Consider the following 15,292-nt stretch of genomic DNA (forward strand, 5'->3'; position numbering starts at 1 on the left):
TCACCTGCTGTGACTTTCAAACTGGTTGCTTCAACCTAAACTATTGAACTTAGAAAAATAAAACACAAAGCTAGTACTTTTTAGACTCATATAATACAGAATAAGCAGACTGGGAAGGGCCTTTCCAATGTAAAGTGTATATACTGTGAGACATAAGAGGTTTTGTTTCCATGTTCATACCCATTTTGAAGGATGATGTGTGTCTGTCTGCCCTTTGAAAAAATCAGTTATTACTTACAGGGTGATAACACAATGGAGGGAGTACAGTAATTTTACAAATTCTATTCATAGACTTGTATCCCTGGAATTCTAACAGCATCATCAGTGGATAAAGAGGTAACTCTGAACCTAAGCGGAAAAAGTCAGGGAAGATTATCTCCTTTTGAAGCTCATTTGATTCTCAGTTTTCTAACTAAAAGAACTCTGACAATGACTTAACGTTTTCACTAAAATGCCAACAAACTGAAAATATTTGGGCACCTGGGTGGCTTAGTGGGTTAAGCGTCTGCCTTCAGCTCAGGTCATGATCCTATGGTCCTGGGATGGAGCCCCGCCTCGGGTTCCCTGCTCAGCAGGGGGCCTGCTTCTCACTCTCCCTCTGTTCCTCTCTTCTTGTGCTTGCTGTTATCTCTTGCACACACTCTCTCTCAAATAAATAAATAAAATCTTTAAAAAAACTGAAAATATTTTAAGTTGAAATGCATTTAATACACCTAACCTACCCAACATCATAGCTTAGCCCAACCTACCTGAAAGGTGTTCAGAACACTCACATTAGCTACAGTTGGGCAAATCCACCTAACACAAAGCCAACTTTATAATATAGTGCTGAATATCTAATGTAATTTATTGAATACTGTACCGAAAGTGAGTAAAAGAATGGTTGTAGGGGTACAGAATAGTTGTAAGTGTATGGATTGTTCACCCTCATGATCACATGGCTGACTACGAGTGAGCTGTGGTTCACCGCCAATGCCCTGCATCATGACAAGAGTACTGCACTTCACTAGCCCACGAAAAGATCGGAATTCAAAATTTGAAGTACAATTTCTACTGAATGCGTAACACTTCCGCACCACTGTAAAGCTGAAAAATCCTAAATCAAAGTATTCTAGGTTGGGGACCATCTATGGTTTCTATAAAAAGGAAGGAGGAGAGCCTGGCTGGCTCAGTTGGTAGTGCTTGCAGCCTGTGACCTTGGGATCGTAAGTTAAAGCCCCAGATATCACAAAACACTTTAGTTCTTGCCCAAAATATTCTAGTCTACAAATGGCCTAAGGAAAAATAGCTGTTAAATAATATGATTAAGGATGAATGTAAGTGATCTAACCATACAATACAGTCATTAATTGATTAGTTTCACAATTAGCAGGCATGCAATTATTCTAATTTTATGTTTGAAGACCAATTAGTTCACAGAATAGAGTATTCATTAATAGTGCCTTCTAATAAAACCACAAATTACCATTAGTTTTAAATGTAGGAAGATAAAAATTATTCCCCGTAAGGGCCTTTTTTTTTTTTTTTTAATGTGTGAGAGAGCAAGCTTCTGTGTAAGCAGGGACGGGCAAAGGGAGGAGAGGGAGAGAAAGAATCTCAAGATCTCAAGTAGGCTCCACACCCAGTGCGGAGCCCTACAAGGAACTTGGAACTCACCACCTTGAGATCATGACCTGAGCCAAAACCAAGAGTCAGCCACTTTACTGACTGAGCCATCCAGGCGCCCTGGGCCTTTATCTTAAAGAAAAAATAATTCAAGTTATAAACTGGCTCTTATGTAAACATTCCAACTGTCCTGAAAGTGTAAAAACTGCTATTGTACCACACCAATCTTTCAAAACAGGTTTTGTACCAAAAATCTCAGGGAAATAACCTTTTATAAAACCTGAAGTAGTAGTTCCTTGCAAATATTTCAACTTGATTCAACAAACATGTTCTGAGAGCCTACTACGTGTACAGCACTAAAAGTGGGAGAGGAGCCATATTTGATCAACATCTTAATTTTTTATGTCTAATCTAAGAGTTGGTAGGTTTCTTTTAATTTCCAAATAAGAAATTAACATAAAAAAAGAGATAAAATGCCAGGTCCATTTTATAGATACTAATAATATATAATAATACCCTCTGCGCGCACACACACACACACACACATACACACACATGTGGTTATCAAGCATAGGCACCATAAACTGCAGAATTAAGAAAAACACCGCGACTGGCTGTTCTTAGTCTTTACTACCTCCCCTAGTCGTTTGTTCTGTGTAGAGAATAAAAATTATTTAATCGGGTGCCTGGATGGCTCAGTCGGTTAAGCAGCTGCCTTCGGCTCAGGTCATGATCCCAGAGTCCTGGGATCGAGCCCTGCATCGGGCTCCTTGCTCAGTGGAGAGCCTGCTTCTCCTCTCCCTCTGCCCCTCCCCCCACTTGTGCTCTCTCTCACTCTACACTCTGCCCAAATAAATAAAATCTAAAAAAAAAAAAATTTATTTAATCGATCTAATGTTTCATTGGGATGTAGTCTGACAGATATGATCTAATTAAAAGGGAAATGGTTTTTAAAACCTTCACAATTAGTTCAGATAAATGCAAGAGAAAACCACATGATTGTGCATTTCTTACATCACTACACATGTTTAGATGGGCTGACTCCTGGGCTTTGGTAACTGCCAGAAGAGAAATAAGTTTTATATATATTACTACAGCCCCTTCACCAATACACAGAATACAGTTTAATGACACTGGGAAAGAAATAAGATACTGGACCATTAATTTATATTATTGAATTACCTTTCTTCAGTCACACTTTTTACAAAATTAAACAAAAATTAAAAAAAAAAAGAACAAATAAAAGTTCAGAAAAGGGTTCTGAATATTTTTTTTGCAGAAATCAATCTCTTTTTCCATAACTAATAAGTCACAGATTTTAAAAAATCACATATGGCCTTCTTTATAAGATATTTACCTATCCACTTATCCAAAACTGTTCTCAACTAAAGAAAAAACAGTTCAAGAATCAATCCTTCCCCAAATGGCTTATGGCTATAATTTTCAGTTGTGCTCTGAGAACTTAGAAATGAATACTTCCTGTTCCGTATTATTTTTTTTAACTTAGCAACAGATCATTTACTAAAGGTCCTACAACTCAGCAATCTCTATTATGAGCTTTGTCCACATTCACATGCTTCTTTTGTAAGTACAAAGCCTGTTTAAGAGTTGCAAAAAATACATAAAATTTTTATTATATATGCTAAGAAAAAATGGACATGGCTATCAACAGAAAATTTAGAAAAGAGAAAATATAAATGACCATTAACTATATGAAAAAATGTTCAGTCTCACCAATAACTAAGGAGATGAAAATGAAAATATTAACTTTTATCATCAAATTCAGATTTTTAAAGTTGTATCATCCAATACTGGCAAGGTAATGAGTAAATATATACTCCTACATTGTGAAAGTGTGAAATGGTTCCAATTTGGCAAACTGTATTAAAAGCCTGAAAAAATATCCATTTCTTTTGAACCAGTAGTTCCACTTTCAGGAGTTCACTGTATGGATATAAAAAAAAGATATACAAAAAGATTTAGGTGCTATTATATTTCACTGTATTATATAACAGAATATCCATTCACATTAGTGAAAAACTTGAAGCAACCTAACTTTCAACATCATATCAGTTAAGTAAGCTGTATACCCTTCAACACAAAGTTCTGCAGCCATTTAAAAATCTGTTTTCGGGGCACCTGGGTGGCTCAGTCAGTTAAGCGTCTGCCTTCGGCTCAGGTCATGATCCCAGGGTCCTGGGATCAAGCCCCACATTGGGCTCCCTGCTCAGTGGGGAGCCTGCTTCTCCCTCTCACTCTCCCTCTGTGCTCTCTTTCTCAAATAAATAAAATCTTAAAAAAAAAAAGAATCTGTTTTCAACAACATTTAATGGTATGGGCAAACTTTAATGTTATACCCATGTTAGTCCATGTTCACTACTCAAGAAGTAAGCCCCCCTGCTAATAATCATCCCCTCTCATACTATGGCCACATTGCTTGTGTCTTTTACCTTGATTAAAACCTTCCCATGAAGTCCTCTATAATCCCTGCATTCTCATCCTCTTTCATAAACCTTTATTTCCTTGACTGAAACTGCCTCTTCCCTAAAGATACCCTTTCTTCTGAGGCTGCTCATGGCTTACATACTTCACATTAGGAAGACATTGTGTCTCCTCCTGATTCTAGTGTCATACACTGTGGGTAAAAGTAAAACCCCTACTCCTTTGAAGTCATGCCATATGACTACTACCTTTATCCCTTTTTACTCTTAATTTATGAATTCTTTATTACTATCTCTGACACCTGATCTGTTTTCCTCTCTGCTTTATATCATGCCATCATCATCACAGAAAATCCATACAACACACTGACCTGACCTTGTTTTCCTCAGGTCCAGTTATGATGGTTTCCTCTCCACGTAGCCACCCTATCATTGTCACTCTTGTCATTATCTGCGACTGCCCCAGCTCTGAAACTGTAAATCTGGACAACCAACCCAACAACAACCACTACTTTTCTACCAAATTTCACTGTATAGAAGATGTACATTATTTCACATCCTTATATTGATGAAATCAGGACACACTTTATAATCAGCTGGCATCATCTAACTGCTGTTGACCAAGAGATATTCTTTTTTTTTTTTTTTAAAGATTTTATTTATTTATTTGAGAGAGAGAGAATGAGAGAGAGCACATGAGAGGGGGGAGGGTCATAGGGAGAAGCAGACTCCCTGCCGAGCAGGGAGCCCGATGCGGGACTCGATCCAGGGACTCCAGGATCATGACCTGAGCCGAAGGCAGTCGCTTAACCAACTGAGCCACCCAGGCGCCCAAGAGATATTCTTAATAGTTGGTTCTACCTGCATGTGTGTAAATACTAAAACAGCAACAGCACCAAAACCTTAGAATGAATATCATCAAGTGTTGGTGACATAGCATTTCTTAAAATTATGCAATTATGTAGAGATAATTTACTTTGGACACCCACTTGGGATTACTACTTAATATGCCTAGTTCACTACCTCCAAACACCCTCCTTACGACCATTAAGGTCGATCTCAGAAAGAATGATAAATTTGGAAAAACATAGTCATCAGTGAGTCTGAGTGAAGAAGTAAGTCCAAAAGACTGATGATGACTCCCTCATATGCATTCCTTGGAAAATCTGAACAAAATCAGTGAGAACTTCCTATGATTAAGAAAAAAACAAACAAAAAACTCTGGATTTGAAAAAGTTTTAGGGATCCCTTAACTAATTATTTTTATTCATATTTTGCTTTTTAATATAAGAGTAACCAAAGGTAAAAATTTACACCTTAAGACTAAAAGAACTTTCAATATTGTATTGTATAGTAAATATATAATTAGAATTCTAACTCATAAGACTATCATAGTTTAATTGGTAGTTTTTGTTTTTTTTTTTAAAGATTTTATTTATTTATTCATGAGAGACAGGGAGGGAGAGAGAGAGAGAGAGAGAGAGAGGCAGAGGGAGAAGCAGGCTCCCTGCTGAGCAGGGAGCCCGATGCGGGACTCGATCCCAGGACCCTGGGATCATGACCTGAGCCGAAAGCAGACGCTTAACCATCTGAGCCACCCAGGCGCCCAATTGGTAGTGTTTTCTTAATGATGCATAAAATAACAGTGCAATTTACAATGTTTCAGATTTTTTTTATAAGATTTTATTTATTTATTTGACAGAGAGAGACACAGCGAGAGAGGGAACACAAGCAGGGGGAGTGGGAGAGGGAGAAGCAGGCTCCCCACTGAGCAGGGAGCCCGATGCAGGGCTCGATCCCAGGACCCTGGGATCATGACCTGAGCCGAAGGCAGACGCTTAACGACTCAGCCACCCAGGCGCCCCAATGTTTCAGATTTCAATAAAATACATAGCTCTCTTGCTCATTTATTTCCACTTTATCTTTTCTTTGATCTTATGGATGCCACTAATCCCTTGATTTTTCTATTTTTTTATTAGCATCTTTACAGTAGTGAATCTTCAACTACTCTTGCCAATAATTAAACTCCCATTGCCCATCTTTTGCACCTATTTGATAAATATGAGTCCTGAATCCATGCAACCACCTCTGTCTATAGTAAGACAGCTAAGCACTCCTGGAAAATATTATTTCTTAGCTTCCAACTGTAATTGGGTCCTAACTGTATTTACCAAACATCCTTTTACTAATCAAGTCTCTCTTTTTTCTCTACCAACTATATTCAGGCCTCCTCTCTTTGTAAACCTCCTATACCCTGTCAACTTTCCCTATATATGACATTACCACTACCTTTAAAAATTATGAAAAATTATGTACAAAAAGGGTACAAAAAATAACGTAGTACCTGTGAATTCATTACCCAGCCTAAGAAATGGAACATTATCAGTAGAGATGAAGTCACTGTATATCCTTCCCTAAATCTCATCTCCCACCCTTTCCATCCTAAATTTTTATATAGTCTCCTTGCTTTTTGTTAGTTTTGCTACGTACGTATTGAAGGAGTTCAGGACATGGCCACCCCAAAATATGCTCCTTTGGCAAATACTGATTATTTTGAACTGAAGAAACTTGAAAATTCCCACGCGAAAGGTGCCTTCCCTGTACCAGAAGGAAGAAACTGCATTTTGTTTTTTTTTAAAGATTTTATTTATTTATTTGACAGAGCAAGAGAGCACAAGCAGGAGGAGCAGCAGCAGGAGAGGGAGAAGCAGACTCCCCACTGAGCAGGGAGCCCGACACGGGGCTCAATCCCAGAACCCTGGGATCACGACCTGAGCCGAAAGACACTCAACCATCTGAGCCACCCAGGCGCCGCTTTTCTGTATTTTCTAAATGGTCTAAAAGAATATGCATTTTTTATAAAACCAGGAGGTTACTATAATTTATTAAGTAACCAGAAATTATTCTAATTTATTAAGTAACAAAAGCAACTTTAAGATCCTACTCAGAACTGAAAGTTAATTATGCTTAGCATCTTGACCAGCTGTGGAATATAAAGTGCAACCTGCCTTTGTGTGGTCAAAGTTTCTAATTCTACACCTTCAGTCAGTTAGTACTTAATGTTAATAGGTCACTCCATGCCAACCTTCAAAGAACTAAACAAACTGAACTAATACCTTTATTTAACTAAAGAACAATTAATACCAACCTAATAGCATTTATTCATTCACTTAAGTATTTACTGAGCATATGCCATGTGTAAGGCACTATTCAGGGTATTGGTCAAAAAACAATAAACAAAAACCTCTGCCCTCAATGAACTTATAAGGGAACAAAAACAGACAAGTAAAATATATGTCAGATGTATTGCACTCTATGCAAAAAAACAATCAAAGAAAGGTACAGAGACTAAGGAGAAGACTGAATTTAAAATAAGACATTCAAGGAAGGTCTCAATAAGAAGGTGTCATTTGAATCAAGACGGGTAAACAGTTAAGAAAACAAGTCACAATGAGATCTGGAGAACAGTTTTTCAGGCACAGAGAATAGGCAAGGGCATGGCTAACATCTCCAAGGAAGTGGACATGGATCAGAGTGAATGGAGAAACTTACTACCGGTATTAAGAATTCAGAGGAGGTTAATAATAATTTCAGTGTGTTCTTAAACACAAACCTTGCCTAATGCGAAATTAACAAATTTGCGGATTAAGTGGAAGTTTTCATCTGATATATCAAATTTTATATGAAAAAAGATTATTTTTAATTAATTTTATTTCAAGTGCAAAGACAGTTTTAATAAAAATCAACTTGGTGACAGTGGAAAAGAAAAGTTGGGGTAATCATGGTCTGAGAGAGTCAAAGAAGTATCTATGGAGAAGGAAGATCTAAGCTAAATTTAGAAAGAAAGGTAACAGGAAAAAAAGGTTGTATTATATAAAGGAAACTCAATAAAAAAATAGGGGCGCCTGGGTTGATCAGCTGGTTCAGCGTCTGACTCTTGATTTCAGCTCGGGTGGTAGTCTCGGGGTCATGGGATCGAGCCCCACATAGGGCTTGTACTCAACGCGGAGTCTGCTGGGAATTCTGTCTCTCCCTCTCTCTAAATAAATGAATGAAGTCTTTTTTTTTTTTTTTTAAGATTTTATTTATTTATTTGAGAGAGAGAGCACATGAGGGGGGGAGGGTCAGAGGGAGGAGCAGACTCCCCACAGAGCAGGGAGCCCGATGCGGGACTCGATCCCGGGACTCCAGGACCATGACCTGAGCCGAAGGCAGTCGCTTAACCAACTGAGCCACCCAGGTGCCCAAATGAATGAAGTCTTAAAAAAGAAATACAATGACATAAACATGGCAAGAAAGAATGATGAGATCAGTATGATTAAAGCAAATGACTTCTGTATGGGTGCTAAGAACTAAAATTGGGGGACGCCCAGGTGGCTCAGTCGTTAAGCATCTGCCTTCAGCTCAGGTCATGATCCCAGGGTCCTGGGATCAAGCTCCGCATCGGGCTCCCTCCTCAGAGGGAAGCCTGCTTCCCCCTCTTCCACTCCCTCTGCTTGTGTTCTGTCTCTCACTGTGTCTCTGTCAAACAAACCAACAAACAAACAAATAAATAAAATCTTTAAAAAAAAAACCCAACTAAAATTGGACTCAAGACTACATTATGAAAAATAGAAACCCTAAATGTGATGCAAAGACAAAAAAGAATTAACTTTTTTAAACTTAATGAAAAAGTCATTTAGAAAAATGATCTGGAATCAATGTAATATGGATAACAGGGAATTAGACTAGGGGCACTGAGGTTGTAAGACTACCGCACATGGGAATGGATAAACGGGATAAACTAGACGACGCTCTAAAAGAAAGAGAACTTGGAAGTAGATGGACAGAAGGAATGCAGAAAACAGGACCAAACATGGTATTAAAGTTTCTAAGCTAGGAGACTGCAGAAATAGTGATCATTGGTAGAATCATACATATATGTTCTGCAGAGATCATTTCATCCAGAGCTGTGCTTTTAGAATGATTACAAATTGAACAAAAAATCATACTCCTTATCCAAAAGATATGAATGCACATTTTTGAGATCTTATGACAATAGTTCCCCATTGAGAACTCAATTAGATCTCATATATAGAACATGATCCTCATAATTTTACCTCCTTAAAATACTTTATCACATCATAAGTGGAGAACTTTCTGATTTATTCTACATTTTTCTCTAATTATCTAAACATTTAGGTTTTGAAGAATAGGCAAAGAACCTAAAAATGTATTCATCTGAAACAATTCATTAGGAAGGCAAGTTTTAAATCCATGGAAATATGATGGACTATTTAATAAAATGATGTGGAAACAACTGTCTGCCTTTGGAAAGAAATATTAAAACTGATTTCTTACCTTACCTCATTCCTTTTAACAAACACCAAAATACATTCCAGGCATTATTAAACATTTAAATGTAAACACAAGTTGCAGAACTTGAAAGAATAAATGTTTTATTAAAAGGTCAAATGACAATACAGCCATACAAAGGACTTAGAGCAATTAGGACTCTCATATATCAGCAGTAGAAATGTAAAATGGTGCACCAAATTTGGAAAGGAATTTAGCAGTTTCTTAAAGAGGTAAACATACACCTACCATGCGACCCAGCCATTCCATGCCTAAGTATCCATCCAAGAAAAATGAAAGTATAGGTCCAATACAAAGATTTGTATACAAATGTTCACAGTCATTTTACTTTTAACAGCCAAAAACTGGGAACAATCCAAATAATCAACAGGTGTGCGGATAAATTGTGGTATATTTACACAACAGAATACTACTCAGCAAGAAAAAAGAGTGGACTACTGAAACATAGTGTGAATTAATATCAAAGTAATTATGCTCAAAGAAGCCACCCACAGCCTTCAACCAAAGTATATATTGCATGATTCCATTTATATAAACTCCTCAAAATGAAAACTATAGTTATAGAAATTAGATCAGTAGTTGCCTGAGGGCTGGAGAGGGGATGGGAAGAGGCAAGAAGGAGGAACTACAAAGGGACATAAAGAAATTTTGGGGTGTGATGGATATGTTAATTATCTTTACTGCAGTGACAGTTCATGGTATATACTTATGTCAAAATTTATACTGTATACTGTAAATAGGTGCATTAAAACTGTATACTGTAAATAGGTACATGTATATATCCATTATACTTCAATAAAGCTGTTTTTAAGAAGTAAAATAACATCAGGCCATACACAAAAAACTGTAGACTCTTTTTATCTGTGGTGGGTACATTTTAAATAAAAAGCTATATAATAATAACAATTTTAAAATAAAATGAGCTGTGGTTATTACAACTCAAAAATTTGGAAGGGGAAGAAGAGAGGATTTGAACCAGTGACAGGGCTGGCCAGTGTTTTAGAAAATCAGTTGCAAGAAAGCCTCAATGAATCACCTCAGGAAGAACAAAAGGGCATATTTAGAAACTAAAGCCAAGAGACAAAATATGTCAAGCCAACTACATATAAGGACAGGTACAGAGCAAATTCAGAGGCAGGAATTTAGTAGCAGAGGCAAATTATTATGCAACAGATGAACAGACTGACAGAGACAAGCTAAGGAGCATGGTCCAAGTATACGAAGCAAATCATTCCTGGAATGCATAAAAACACTAAGATATGAGGCTGATTTTAAGAACAGAAAGCAGGGTAGCCCAAATCAGGTGAAGCTAGAGAACGTGTAGCCAAAAACAGGTCAGAGTCAAGCAGACTGCAGAATGAACAAAAGCTGTGCACAAGAAAAGGAGCCCACAAAAAAATTCTTCTCAAAGTAAGGCGGGCTGTTCCATCTGGCTTTTATCCCTGGTTGCTCAAAGAGAAATGTCCTTAATCCCAACAAAACACCCTTAGTAGCTTCTGAAATTTTAACTTCTTTCAGAAGTGAAGATATTTTAGTTTTAACCTGAATTATATATAAATTCACTTTCATAAAGTATTAGAAAGAGCTCCTTGAAAGCAGTGATCTTATCTTATTCAACTTCTATCAGTAGCACCCAGTATGTCTTCTATACATCAGATGCTTAAATGATGATACTTAAAAGTTCTGAACAAAACCATCAAAAAAAAAAAAAATGTGCACTGAAATTTGTATTATTCACTTTCTGAATTATCACTTAATATTCCTAGACTAGTTTCCTTTCATTGCCCAGGACCTCCCTTTGTTCCTTTCCCACTGTCAAGAGAATATGTGATCCCTAAATGGAAAACTAGTAAAAGCTTAAATTAATAATTAGAAATAATTAGAAAAATTTGTGGCAAAAAAAAACTCTCATGCAATCAAAAGCCAAATGTACATAATTTTTTAAATTAGTCATATTCAGCTTACAATTCTTGGTAAGATTTTTTTAATTATTTATTTGACAGAGAGAAAGCGAGAGCAGGAACACAAGCAGGGGGAGTGGGAGAGGGAGAAGCAGGCTTCCCGCTGAGCAGGGAGCCCGGTGCGGGGCTCGATCCCAGGACCCTGGGGTCATGACCCAAGCCGAAGGCAGACGCTTAACAACTGAGCCACTCAGGTGCCCCCAATTCTTAATAAGATATTAAGCTAAGCTCCCCCCTTTGAAATTGTTCTACAAGTGAGAGGTTGGATATAAGAAACAAACTGTGAAAAATCCCTGGGGAAACAAATGCTGGCTTGTCTGGGCAGAGGAAGGGAAGAGTAGCAACCCAGAGCTGAACAGTGTATGGCACACAATTGGGGGGCTGGATGATGGAGAGCTTTTCAGAAATGTCTCTCTCCAGATACCTCAGGCAAAAACAGTAATTGCTCTGAGGTAATGTCAGAGCAGCACTCCCGTGTGGCTGGGGTGGCAAGCCCAATCTTCTCTGTTTGCTGAACAAAATTCCATGAAGCTTGGTCTCAACACAGAGCAACTCTCTGATGGAGTTAACAGGAAGGGTTACTACTTGATGGATGATGCAAATGGGAAGTCCAGACTAATATCGTAGGCTCTCTGCTCTGAGGTTCTTCTTCCTTTCTCCTGACAACCTTACCACTCCTTTCAAACACAGTACCTAAATCCAAAAAGGTGCAGAAATGCTGAAAATAAATGGCTGGGAAATATGAACTTAATGTGGCTGAAAATCTCAATGGAAAATGTGTTCATGGAAAAAATCAATCAATCAATCAATCAAGCACTGAAGTATAAGGACTATTAAAATCTTTTTAAAGATTAAAACCAAATACATTATATGTTAATTGAATTTAAATAAAAATAAGTTTTTTAAAAAAGTAAAAACAATAAAAAAAACCCTGTAATATACATTAAAAACCCCCAGAATTAATGAGCTACTCAGAATATAAATTTTAAGTGACCATAATACATATCCTCAGAAATGAGAGGGTATGGGTAATATGAAGTAGAAATACTTTTTAAAAAAGAAACAATTTGAGGGGCGTCTGGGTGGCTCAGCCGGTTAAGTGTCTGCCTTAAGCTCGGGTCATGATCCCAGGGTCCTGGGATCCGGCCTGCATAGGGCTCCCTGCTCGATGGGGAGTCTGCTTCTCCCTCTGCCTGCCGCTACCCCTGCTTGTGCTCTCTCATTCTCCTCTGTCAAATAAAGGAATATAATTTAAAAAATAATAATAATAAATAAATAAAATAAAGGTGATTTGAGATTTAATTAAAAAAGAAACAATTTGAAATAATGTAATAGAAAACAGAGTTAAAATGAAAATATTAAGAGATGGGTGAATGGACTAATGGGTATAGATGAAAAATGTTTTCGTGAGCTGGATTAGGCTAAGAAACACTTCTGAAACATAAGAGGAGGGAATAAAAAAGATTTTTTTAAAGGTACAAAGACATGAGAGAGTATTAACTTTGTAAAAACATAAGATATAGAAGACGTAAAATTTAAACAGATTCACAGAAATATATGAATGACTGAGAATTTTCTAGAATTAAAAACTGTCAAACTGAACAGCTTGTGAGTGTCAGAGAGGAAGAGGATAAATAAAACATACACATAAACAACACCTTGATACATACAATGAAATTTAAGAGAATCAAAGACAAAAGAAAATTCTAAAAGCTTCTAACAAGAATAGTTCACCTATAAAGGAGTAAGATCAAAATGACATCAGGTATCTCATCAGAAACACAAGATTTAAGGTAATTCTTAAAATTACTGTGCAGACAGCAAAGGAAACAGTCAACAAAACCAAAAGACAACCGACAGAATGGGAGAAGATATTTGCAAATGACATATCAGATAAAGGGCTAGCATCCAAAATCTATAAAGAACTTATCAAACTCAACACCCAAAGAACAAAGAATCCAATCAAGAAATGGGATGAAGACATGAACATTTTTCCAAAGAAGATATCCAAATGGCCAACAGACACATGAAAAAGTGCTCAACATCGCTCGGCATCAGGGAAATCCAAATCAAAACTTCAATGAGATACCACCTCACACCAGTCAGAATGGCTAAAATTAACAAGTCAGGAAACGACAGATGTTGGCGAGGATGCGGAGAAAGGGGAACCCTCCTACACTGTTGGTGGGAATGCAAGCTGGTGCAGCCACTCTGGAAAACAGTATGGAGGTTCCTCAAAAAAGGTGAAAACAGAGCTACCGTATGACCCAGCGATTGCATTACTGGGTATTTACCCCAAAGATACAAATGTAGGGATCCGAAGGGATACGTGCACCGCAATGTTTATAGCAGCAATATCCACAATAGCCAAACTATGGAAAGAGCCAAGATGTCCATCAACAGACGAATGGATAAAGAAGATGTGTATACACACACACACACACACACACACACACACACACACACACAATAGAATATTATGCAGCCATCAGAAAAACCCAATGAAATCTTGCCATTTGCAACGACGTGGATGGAACTGGAGGGTATTATGCTGAGCGAAATAAGTCAATCAGAGAAAGACATGTATCATACGACCTCACTGATATGAGGAATTCTTAATCTCAGGAAACAAACTGAGGGTTGCTGGAGTGGTGGGGGGTGGGAGGGATGGGGTGGCTGGGTGATAGACATTGGGGAGGGTATGTGCTATGGTGAGCGCTGTGAATTTTGTAAGACTGATGAATCACAGACCTGTACCTCTGAAACAAATAATACATTATAGGTTAAAAAAAAAAGAAAAAAAAGAAGATAGTAGGAAGGGAAAATGAAGGGGGGGAGTCAGAGGGGGAGACGAACCATAAGACACTATGGACTCTGAGAAACAAACTGAGGTTTCTAGAGGGGAGGGGGGTGGGGGGATGGGTTAGCCTGATGATGGTTATTAAAGAGGGCACATATTGAATGGACTACTGGGTGTTATACACAAACAATGAATCATGGAACACTACATCAAAAACTAACGATGTAATGTATGGTGATTAACATAATAAAATTTTTAAAAATTACTGTGCAGAGTAATTTTTAAATGTTGATAGAATTTTGAAGCAAAAAGTTTATATTCAGATAAACTATCATCAAAAGTAAAGATATCTTAAGCACACACAGTCTTAGAATATTTCCTATATTATAAGCCCTCTTTGAAAATACTCATTAAAGGAACTATTCCCAACAAGAATGATGTTGTAAGATACATGAAAGTGAACAAATACGGGTGCCTGGGTGGCTCACTCAATTAAACGTCTGCCCTCGGCTCAGGTCATGATCCCAAGGTGCTAGGATTGAGCCCTGCATCAGGCTCCCTGCTCAGTGGGGAGCCTGCTTCTCTCTCTCCCTCTACTGTTCCCCCTGCTTGTGCTCTGTGAAATAAATAAATAAAATCTTAAAAAAAAGGTGAATAAATAATTTAGAAAACTTTTATCTTCAAAAGGAACAAAACATATAACCAAAACAATCCAGAGCCAAAAATCCAGGGAAACTCTGTATAACAGAACTTTCTGGAATAACTAAAGTGTTCTTTTTTTTTTTTTTTTAGATTTTATTTATTTATTTGACAGAGAGAGACACAGTGAGAGAGGAACACAAGCAGGGGGAGTGGAAGAGGGAGAAGCAGGCTTCCCGCGGAGCAGGGAGCCCGATGCGGGGCTCGATCCCAGGACGCTGGGATCATGACCTGAGCCGAAGGCAGGCGCTTAACGACTGAGCCACCCAGGCGCCCCATGGAATAACTAAAGTGTTCTATCTGTATCTGTGTTGTCCAATATGGTAGCCATTAGTCACATGTGGCTATGGACAACATGAATGTGGCTAGTGTGACTGAGGAACTTTTAAATTTAATTGAAGTTTAAAAGTTAAAATTCTCTATAACTAGTG

At 37.7% G+C, this 15,292-nt stretch overlaps 1 protein-coding gene and 1 non-coding gene across 4 annotated transcripts in view; one reads left to right on the top strand and one right to left on the bottom strand.

The window, feature by feature from the left end:
- NSRP1 (nuclear speckle splicing regulatory protein 1) overlaps nucleotides 1-15,292 on the bottom strand; it is a 53,743-nt gene that overhangs the window by 12,948 nt on the left and 25,503 nt on the right. The window contains exon 1 of one of the 3 annotated variants that reach the window (XM_078068103.1): nucleotides 481-681. The exons of the other annotated variants lie outside the window; for them this stretch is intronic. The gene's annotated coding sequence lies outside the window, so the exon portion shown is untranslated. Of the gene's footprint in view, nucleotides 1-480; nucleotides 682-15,292 lie in introns of those variants that run through there. 3 annotated transcript variants of the gene reach the window in all.
- Nucleotides 5,173-5,267, top strand: LOC118548122 (small nucleolar RNA SNORD116). The gene has a single exon (XR_004923479.1). It is a non-coding gene; the product is annotated as a small nucleolar RNA SNORD116 (small nucleolar RNA).

Source organism: Halichoerus grypus, chromosome 2 (assembly GCF_964656455.1).
Source record: "Halichoerus grypus chromosome 2, mHalGry1.hap1.1, whole genome shotgun sequence".
NCBI lineage: Eukaryota > Metazoa > Chordata > Mammalia > Carnivora > Phocidae > Halichoerus > Halichoerus grypus.